At 53.3% G+C, this 7,261-nt stretch overlaps 1 long non-coding RNA gene across 1 annotated transcript; it reads right to left on the bottom strand.

Moving 5' to 3' along the window:
* Positions 1–242: 242 nt before the first annotated feature.
* Positions 243–1,872, bottom strand: LOC118967517 (uncharacterized). The gene is made up of 3 exons (XR_005054617.2): positions 1,611–1,872; positions 1,241–1,387; positions 243–862 (listed from the first exon to the last, which is right to left on the bottom strand). It is a non-coding gene; the product is annotated as an uncharacterized lncRNA (long non-coding RNA).
* Positions 1,873–7,261: the final 5,389 nt, after the last annotated feature.

The raw sequence follows: 7,261 nt of genomic DNA on the forward strand, positions 1-7,261 counted from the left end.
ACCCTCGCTCACACACATACACCTACACTTGCAAAAACACCACTCCCATGTATTTGCAACACAATTCACACACTTACACAAACTCTCTCTCTCTCTCCTCACACACACACACACACACACACACACACACCACACACACACCCTCCCCCAGCAGATAGAATCAAGTCTAAGCCATCTCCTCTTTTTTTCAATCTCTAAAAAGCTGCATTTACCAAAATAAGCAAAACATGTGAGGTATGGAATCCACCTTGCTGAGGGCTGGATTTTATTGGTCAAACAGTAAATCAAAACACATGGAAAAGTGCTACATTCAGGAACACACTGCGACTGTATTACCCCTCGTTTTATTGGTTCATCTCTAATCGGAACCAGCTGGTAATAAAGAATAGAGTTCATGGGAATCCACCCTTTGTTGAAAGCTGGGCTGGGTGGATGCTGGAAGCCAGTGAGCACAATGAAAACAGCTGCAATTGACTTGTGAGGTCAGGCTGTGGGCAGAACTCGGGGACAGAGGTGACGCTACAGCTGGTGCATTAAATGCTGGGCTCCTGGTTACCTGTAACTGTGTAAAGAGGCGCCAGAGAGAAAGAGGCCCACTTATGAGGCTCCCCTGGCCCTGGGCTGCCCCTGCCGGCCTGTCTCAGGTAGCATTGGAATCCCACAGTCGCTCTGGGCTGCTTGTTGACATTAATCACAGTAATGATGATGATAACTACATGATGGTGGTGAGGATGGTGGTGGTGAGGATGGCGGTGGTGGTGGTGACGGCGGCAGTTAAAACCTTCCAACAGGCTGCATGAACACACGGGGTATCTCCACGTCAAAGCACTTCAGTGTAAAGTTGTAACTGACAGCTGTAACCCTGGCAACATAAATTAACAACTTTCCTTCTTCCTCGTGACTTTTTCCCTAGGCATCTACATACTAGAAATGGAACATACATACTCGCCACCCCGAGTCCCTTCCTGTCTCTAATCAGCTCACTGGGTCCACCCTTTGGAAAATTGTGATACACCAGGAGGGTGTGCAGGGTATTTTTAGCCCCCGACACCACCCCACCTCTTCCCCTGCCGGCAGGGTTGGGTGCTGTGTGCATTGTCTAACAAGCATACTGTAATTCACTTTACAGAAGGATTTTCTTTTTGTTACCATTTTGCTAATATTTTGAGATCTGTGGAGGGTCCAGCACTGGAGCTGGGACCGCCTGTGGAGACCTGGGGCCGGGGCACACCCCACACACCTGCTGAACTCCTCCAGGCGCAGAGCAGACCGTTGTCACTTTCGTGCACAGCATCTGCTGCTGGTGTCACATTTCTTATCGACACAGGGTGACTGGGATTCGGCACCAATTGCTGGAAGTTGGTGAGATGAAATTGATCTGTCATCCCTGGAGATGTTGTAATAAAAATAATACCGGGTCTTTCCATTTCCAGCTCAATCCCCTGGCCTCCACTGGTCCACAGTGAAAGAACAGAATGGGTTAGAGTGCGCTGCATTGCTACGTCAGGAATACAGAGCGTTAACCCTTGTGATGGCTGGCGCTCTCTACGCTGCTTATTAAATCCATCTGGGAAAACTACCGTTGAAAATCAGACAATGGATTAACTCACCCCTGGCTGTCAAGGCAGAGAAGTCATAGGCATGGACAGGCCCGTGAGTCCCACTCACCACTCCCAGCCAAGGAAAACACCTTCTTCAGAGCACCCCTCTCCTGTACCACTTTGTTACTGGAATGCAAACGTCATGAGGGCAGGGCCCTAATCCGCCTCGTTTCCTGCCACACCTCAGTGTCCTGAACGGGGCGGGCACACAGGAGGTGCTCTATGTATTTATGGAATCCATGAATGGATGAGAGGACCTCCAAATTTCTGAGTCCCTGGGTAGAAGAGTGGGTTTCTCTCAGGGAATATATCTACTTGGAGTGAAGGTTTATTGGCTGAGCCCTTGCATATGGAGACAACAGCAGAGAGAGGAAGCCCCGACTTGTATTTCCAATAAGAAACGCATGAGTTTTCCTTTACTTATTTTTGGGACCATGGGGAGCCGTTTCGTGATGAGTCACAGGTGTGGCAGTGGCAGTCAGGTGCCCAGGGACTACAGAACACGTTTCCCATCCTATTTGGAGCCTGTGTCTATGAGGGTAGATATGGGGGTGAACAAGTGAACACAGTGGGGCCTGGATCTGGGGTCTGCTTTACTTCCGGGGCATTTTCCCCTCTGCTTTTCCAAGGTGATGACACTGGGGCTCCTACCTCATGAGTCAGGCCTTTTGGCCTTTCCCAGCTCCTGACTTCATGGCCACCTGGACAGGGAGGCTCACAGCTGTGTGGGGGGCGAGGCACATGACAGGGATGCAGGGGTCTGAGGCTTCCAGAGGGAAGGACAGCCCACACTAGGGAGCGGACGCGCCTCTGGCTGGTGAACAGCCGCATGAGACTCACTTTACCATCTACTCGGAAAGACTCCCAGGGGCCCGAGAATGCCAGGGGGTTTCCTTGGCATGTGTGATCGATTCCCAAGCTGTGGACTTGGCTTGTTGAATGCTCTGCAAAGTGACAAGGGCTGTCTTCTCTCCAGGAACACGACATACCGGGGAACACCCTTCTCATCAGACGCGACCCCAGTGCTTTGCGGGACCTGCTTTGGGGGGCGGAGTTCAGGGGGGATGGGCGCCCCCAGGAACTCTGATGAATGGAAACTATCGCTGCCATACCCCAATCCTACACCAAGCTGGGAGAGGCGTCCGAACGGACTCCTGCAAAGAATTTGGGCCCCAGTTCTGGAATTAAGCACAAGACTAAGAATTTTGCTTACCTTCAGCTAAGATGTGGCCCCCATCCCTTTTCTTTATCCCTGGTCTATCTTCCAGTTACACCCTTTATATCATGGTCCCCAAAGGGAAGGAGGGACCGTGACCTCATTTGTGAAGAACCCTCGTTGGAAAAAAGCTGCCAAAGTGATGTTAGACAGTGCGAGCCAGAGTCATTCTTTGAATGTCAAAGGGGGTCCCCATGTCCTACCATCTCTCCTTTCCTCTGAAGAGAACCCAGGTTTTATGCAAAGGGACAATCTGCCCAGCTGAAAAAGTATCGTGTCCAGCTGCCCTCACCACCGTGGCATCCAGCAGCATGCCCACCACGACTCTCTGGATGGCTATTGTCTTGGTGATGGCTGAGGGGGGTCATGTCATGCTAGCATAGCCCTCAAGCCCCCCATGGCACTGAAACTGGTATAGAAACATCTGTGGCTAAGAATGCTCGCTGTGGAGTCTGACTTCAAAGCCTAGCAAGTCCGAGATTTGGAGCCTGGGACAAGTTACTCTCTCTGAGCTTCAGGTTCATCCCTGTCCACAGGGTGGGGGTAGTAATAGCTCCTAACAGGGCCGAGCGGGGGACTAGATAATCAGATGGTGGTGGTGGTGGAGGTGATGGATGTGGTGGTGGTGGTGATGGTGGTGGTCATGAGGTGATGGTGGTGGTGTTGGTTGTGGTGATGGTGGTAGAGGTGGTAGTGGTGGTGATGGTGGAGTTGGTGGTCATGTGGTGGTGGTGATGGTGGTGGTTGTGGTGCTGGTGCTGGTGGAGGTGGTGGTGGTGGAGGTGATGGTTGTCTTGATGGTGGAGGTGATGGTGGTGGTGGTGGTGGTGGTCATGAGGTGGTAGTGATGGTTGTGGTGGTGCTGGTGATGTGGTGGTTGTGGTTGTGGTGGTAGCAGTGGTGGTGATGGTGGTAGTCGTGGTGCTGGTGCTGGTGGAGGTGGTGGTGGTGGTGGTTGTGGTTGTGGTCATGAGGTGATGGTGGTGGTGTTGGTTGTGATGGTGGTAGAGGTGGTGGTAGTGATGGTGGTGGTGGTGATGGTAGTGGTGGTGATGGTGATGGTGGTGGTGGTTGTGGTGGTAGCAGTGGTGGTGATGGTGGCAGTCGTGGTGCTGGTGGAGGTGGTAGTAGTGGTTGTGGTGGTGGTGGTCATGAGGTGATGGTGGTGTTGGTTGTGATGGTGGTTGTGGTGGTGGTGGTGGTTGTGTTGGTGGCAGTCGTGGTGCTGGTGCTGGTGGAGGTGGTGGTGATGGTTGTGGTCATGAGGCGGTGGTGGTGGCGGTAGAGGTGATGACTAACATTTAACACGAAACTGGCAGGTATCAGGCCCTGGTCTAAGCCCTTTGCATAAATTAACTCATCTATTCTAATAATTATCCTGTGAATAAAAATTTATAATTATCTCCATTTTACAAATAAAGAACTGAGGCCTAAAGAGTGAAGCCTGTTGCTCAATCTCGAGAATGATATTGTAGAAAAACTCCTTCCATGGATAGCAGCACAGAGGAGTTAAAATAAAAGGTATTGTTTCTTTGGAAGCAGTAAAGGTAACTATAAAAGCTTGTTTTAGCTCATTTAGAAACTGAAGGTCAGCAGTGTCTCCTTGCCTTTACTTTTCTCTCTTTCTCCCCTTTTAATGTATTTATTTTTAGATATTTGAGCCTCCGTCTCCCTGAGAGTCTGTGAACAATCTTTGTTCCTTTGGAGGTGCTTATTGCCTCTGGAAAACTGGCTGTCATCTGAACGCTGTTTTTTAGCTATCGGTGTAAACTAATGATTTGCATTCTCAAAACAAAACACAGTTAGGTATTGTTCATTTGTGAAAAACCCTTTAAACTCACACTGTTTACTTCGTTGCTTTTACGTTGTTTATTGTACCAAAAAAAAACAGCACAAACATGAAATGGAAAACAGACAAGACAGACGGAGTGCGTTGAGGATTTTCCATCGGTGCTCAGCATTTCCTGACGACTTGGCGGAGAGCAAGAGGGGGTGGAAGAAGAAATGACCGATTCCCAGGAGCACACAGTTGGGGAGCAGCAGAGAAATTGCAGGTCTACCCGGGAATGCAGGTGGTCTGCCTGGGGCACCAGGCTGGGCGGTCACGTGGTAGGGCTCGCTGCCTGTATCCGGCTGATCCGGAGGGGCCGCCATCCAGCGCTTGGGGGGGCGGGGAGGGCGGTGGGAGGAGCTGGTGCTCAGTAGGGGCATCTCTCGGAAGTGGGAGGTGAACTGAGCCCTGAAGGGGTTGGCCAGGTGACGGGTGGAGGAAGAGCATTCCAGGCGGAGGGAACAGCATGTGGAAATGCTGCGGAGAACTTTCCTTATCCACGGAAGCACAGGAAGGGCCAGCGAGAAGGGAGGGGTGCAGGCACATCTTGTGGGCAAGGGAGCTCGGACCTGGACTGTGGCCCTAAGCGAAGGGGGCTTTCCCGTGTTCCCATGGCCACGTGCCATGGGCAGACACAGTGATCAGAGATGTCACGGGAGAGTTACCGCAGAGTGGGGAACACAGCGCCCGCCTAATGCGCTTGGGGGCCACCAGCAGGAGAGAAGGGCTGCCTCGCCGGCTCTGCAGGCCTCACTTCCCTGTGCGTGAAGTCAGCACAAACTCTTCTCTGATCCCCAGGTGACCACGTGCCGTCTGTACCGGCCTGACTTCCTCCTGTCAAGCCTGAAGCAGTTTTCAAAACTCATCCTGCACGGCATCTGGGACCCGCCACCTTTAGGTAACAAAAGAAAAAACTGGATAGAAAAAATGATATCCAAGGATGCAGGCTCCCTCGGGCAGGCTTCTCAGGCAGGCAAAGCAGTGGGCAGGCATTCTCCAAGAACGGGTCCTGGTCCGCGCTGGGCGTGGGGAACCGTGGCGCCTGGGGAGGCAGCTTCTGTAGCAGAGGGCCCCTCTTGCAGGAGGACCCAGCCCCGGGGCCACTGCAGGAACCCACTGGTGCGCTGTGTGCAAGGCGGGGCTTCGCACCCTGTGCCGGGCCTCGCCGCTGCCTGGGCACTGTGCCCGTGGATGGTACGGATGTCATCAACATGCAGCGTTTATTTTTGGCTTTTTCCACTACACATGGAGCCAGCTATCGGGCCAGACACATTTTGCTTTTTTAAATTTAGCCTGGTTTGTGACTCCAGTGTTGACAGAGGACTAAGGGGAGGACTCACATCTGCAGACACACAACTGCCAACTGCATCTCTTTGATGACAAGATAAAAACGGTTTTGCAAAAAGAGGGAAAGCACACGCAGCAGAGCTGGGGTCCCCCTGCCGCAGAGGCCCCTGGGAGGCGGCCGCTGACCCCCGCCCGTGTGAGATGGAGGGTCGTCGTGTCCACCTGGCAAAGCCTCGGACATCTTCCCTTCTTGGTTCCCACCAAGATGTGTGGTGGGTGCCGAGGGCCTGGCTGTGCAGGGTGGAGAAGGGGCACGTCCTGAAGGCACTGCTCAGGCCCCAGGGCCTTGGGGACAGTGTCGCCGGGGCGGCCACACCGACATCCATTCCTTCAACAAACGTCTGCTGCCTTGTCTCCTGTGCCAGGTCCTGTGTTCAGTTATGGGGATAATGGTGAACAAGATGGACCCATACGGTCCCCATGGAGCTTCTGATCCCAGGAAGCGGGTCCTTCTGCCAGCGCCCCTGCCTCCTGCCTGCACTGTCCCCATTCCATCTCCTGCATGTTCTTTCCAGCACCTCCCCCTACCTTCACCTCAAAGCCCCTGCCTGAGGCCCTTGGGGACCTCTGTTCACAATGCAACCCCACATCCAACCTCCCTATACCCACCCTCCGTTCTGCGTTCTCCCCATGTGTCTGCACACCTTGCTTATTGCCTCACCCCTCCAGAGCCGGCGTCCCACCAGGGCGGGCATCTGTTCAGTTCTGCCCTGACGTGCCCAGAGCCTGGCCAAGGGAAGGCCCTCCAGCAAGCACACCACACTGGCTTGCCTACTTCCAGACTCCAATCCGTGGACTCGGCCTGTGCATTCCCTTCGGGTCTGGCTTATTTTGCTCAGCACGCTGCTGGCTGCAGACCACTCAGTCACGGTGCCGTTTTGTGCCCCACTCTGCAGCACACCATATGTATTTATCCATTTGACGGGCAGTGCGTCCTGGGCGTTCCCGGGTTGAGGTTACCACGAATCGTGCTGTGGTGAATGTGCCACCCCCTGGGTGCAGGAATTTCCATCCTTTGAACCAGTTGCTTGGACGAAGTTTGTTCCAAACATGGCGTGATCCACCCTCCTCCTGCCGAGATGGTGGTTCTGGTCAGCTGAGTTTTAACGCTAGAAGGGACATCACACATTCAAAGGATGCTGTCGAAAACGATAACACAAGGCAGGGTTTTCAAACTGGGAAGGAGCCTGCGGCCTCAGGACCTCTCAGGTCCAACCCAGGGACAAGGCCCGCAGGCCAGCTGAAGAGGGTGGCCTCCCCAGCAGC

The sequence above is a fragment of the Manis javanica genome, chromosome 17, assembly GCF_040802235.1.
Source record: "Manis javanica isolate MJ-LG chromosome 17, MJ_LKY, whole genome shotgun sequence".
In the NCBI taxonomy this organism is placed as follows: Eukaryota; Metazoa; Chordata; class Mammalia; order Pholidota; family Manidae; genus Manis; species Manis javanica.